Raw genomic sequence first — 3,228 nt, forward strand, 5'->3', positions numbered from 1 at the left:
GCCCAAGATGTTAGCGACCAAGCTGCGTCTTTGCACGCCACCCAACTCCAAACCTTGCGAGCCCAGGCCCATGACCAGGCTATGGAGATCCAGGGGTGAAAGCACCGTGCGGCCTCTCGTTCGCAGGACCTACGACTCTTGTTGGCCGATCAAGCGGTCGAGATCCGCGACCTGACCGGACGGCTGGATCGCGCCTCCCGTCAACGAGATGGTATGCGAGATGACAACGATCATCTCCTTAGGGAGATGGCGCTCGCCGGATCTGAGATCCACCAGCTCCAATCCCGGATCCACGACATCGAGCGGGATCTGGAGGATTCCCAGACTGCTAGGGCAGCCGCGGACGAGAGCTTGGATCGACTCCGTGACGAGTTGCGCCTGACCCAAGAAAAGGTGGTGACTAACGACTATGTGGGATCCACCCATGGCGGATCCGCTTAGGTTCGGCGCGTGGAGGGTCCCCCGCGCCAAATCCACCTCCCTCGTCGCCGGATGTAGCTCTGGCTCGACTCTCTGAGGAGCTGAAAGACACCAAGGAGTCGCTCGAGAAAGCGTCTGCTGGGCGAGATTACGCGCTCGAAGAGTTCGTACGCATAACCCAATTGCGCGACGAGATCCAAGCATAGTTGGCGGACAGCGAACTCCAGCGGGACAAGGCGGCTACCGAGTAGGCGGATGCCAAGCGAACACAAACGGAGCTGGAATCCAAGCTTCGCCGCACGAGTACGTGGATCCTCTTTTGTCCCCCGCTAGTAACCCCATATACACCTGTTATGTCAACTCAGGTGACAAATTGAAAGATGCTGATGCAGCCGCAGCAAAACTCCGGGATTAACTCGCTGCAGCTCATGTTCAGCAGCAACAACTAGTTCTGGAGCGCGATCGTGGCTTATCGGAGCGGGATTTGGCACACCGACGACTGGCGCTGGTGACAGCTGCTGTCTCTGATCCCCTTCCTCACACACTATCTGGGCCCTCTCCTGCTGCCAACGTTCTGCTCCTCTACCGTCTGTAAGCGGGCCAGATCCGTCGGCTGCGAAACCGACCGCGCAGTGCGTCTCCTGCTCCTAGCACTGCCCCCCCGTCCTCACAAGCACGCCCGAGCCTCCCCAAAATCCAAGCCCAAAACGATTTCGGCCTCTAAGGCGGCCTCGCAGGCGGGATCCACATCCGCGTCCAAGGCGGGATCCACATCCACGTCCAAGCCTTCCGCCTCCCCCTCGAAGTCTGGTGCTGGATCCAAGTCCGGATCCACCACTACATCCAAGTCGGCATCAGTGTCTAAGACTGGATCTGTAGCTGCGTCCACAGCGGGAGTGGGATCCAAGGCTGGACCTACGGCTGCTGCGTCAAAATCTGGATCTGGACCCAAGACTGGAACCACGACGTCCAAGACTGAATCCACGGCGTCCAAAACTGGATCCCCAAAGCGGGAGTTGGATCCAATACTGGGTCCGTTGCTGCATTCAAAACGGGATCCACGGCGTCCAAGTCCGGATCGGCTGCCAAGGCTGGATCCGTCGCTGTATCAAAGTCGGGATCGGCGTCCAAGACCGGATCCGCGGTCGCGCCGTCGTCTCAGGCAGTGGTGTCAACTGGATCCACGGCAATTGCTGCTCCTACGACGGGGTTAGCCACATCCACAGCTAAGTCCAGTTCGTCTCAGTCGGGATCCACTGCTGGCCCTTCGGTGACGACGCCTGCCGTCCCCCAGCCAGCTTCCACCGGCCCTCCGCCGGCCAGCACTGGATCCGAGAAAGGGAAAGCCAAACGTGTCATTCCCACTGGTTGTGGGCTTGGCAGCTCGGAGGATGACGAGGATGAGGAATCAGACTGGTCCGATGGCTCAGGGCCTCCTATCCGATCGGCGTCGACGCGTACGTCGTCCTCCGGCCCTTATTTCTTCACTCTGGACGATGAGGACGATGACGACAACGATGGCGATGAAAGTCCGGAGGATTTGGAGGAGGCTCGCGCCGCTGATGATGCCTTGGAAGAGGACACGCGACGGTCCTTGTCCCAGTCCAGATCCGAAGCCCGGCGGAGATCCCTCTCGACACCGCCTCCGCAAGTCGCCGGTACAGCCGGATCCGGAGCCGGCACTGCGGGATCCGCGATCCAAGTCGACAGTGACGGTGGGTCGGATAGTGATGGTGGAGGGGGATCGCCTCATGGTGGCGGACCCCCGGATCTGTCTTAATCCCTGCTCCTCCTAACTCGTCATTGCCAAGGATGCTCCCCGTGACCCCGTTCGGTCCGGATGCTGCCTTCATTCCTGGTCGGCGTGCTCCTGTGGCCTTCGCCACCAGAGACATCGAGCCTTGGTCCGCCAAGAAGTTGAACCGGGTCGCCATTATTTCAATGAAGATCACTGTCCTGTTCCCTGAGCTACCTTTTCGAGCTGAATAGATAATCCCTCGGGAAGCGGATGTCATCCCGACGGCCGGATATGTGGATTCGCTCATCACCAGACCTCACGTGGAAGAACCGCTAAATGCTGCCCCGTGGGATACGCTGGCAACCACACTGGTGGATCCGGTTAGCTTCAGGGGTGATGTGCGCGGGCGTCTCGGGTTGTTCGTTCGCGCGTTCCGGGATTTCGTTTCCAAGCATCGGGTTGCCATATGGGAAGGCACTCACCGATTCCCTATCTCTCGATATCAACTGCAGGGTTCGACTTGGTTGTCCAACTTCAACAAGCAGCGTGGTAACCGACGTAGCCATGTGGGCCGAGCTTGGAAGAGAGTCCCTGTGATCCTCGTGTTGGCAATCCAGGACGGTTGGTGTGACGTGGATATTTTGCTGGATCCATCCTTCTTGCATTTTCTCCGACGCGGGGATAAGGTAGCTTGGTTTCCGGGATCCGTATCCCGTCAAGCCAACTTGGAGGATCCCAACCTCCCCTTCCTGTGGGTCCTTCTTCATCCTCCCATCGACATGACCAACTCACATCCATGGATCCCCTTCCTACTCTTCTTCATGAGACTGCATCACGCCGAATCTTTTACGATTCGTACGATCCCGCAAGAAATTATTGAGTACTGCTCCACAGTTCAGATCTGCCTCGTCTACCCAACTGGGTTCGTCAAATCCACGCCAATACACCAGAATTCACGGTAAATCCGTCCGTATCTAGTTCGCTTCCCTGACCTCATGTCGGTGATCTCTCGACTTCGAACTCGTCGGCCTCGAGATCCACATTTCAACTATCTCGGTAGGAGGACTTCG

This window comes from Phytophthora infestans, genomic scaffold, assembly GCF_000142945.1.
Source record: "Phytophthora infestans T30-4 supercont1.1 genomic scaffold, whole genome shotgun sequence".
Lineage (NCBI taxonomy): Eukaryota > Oomycota > Peronosporomycetes > Peronosporales > Peronosporaceae > Phytophthora > Phytophthora infestans.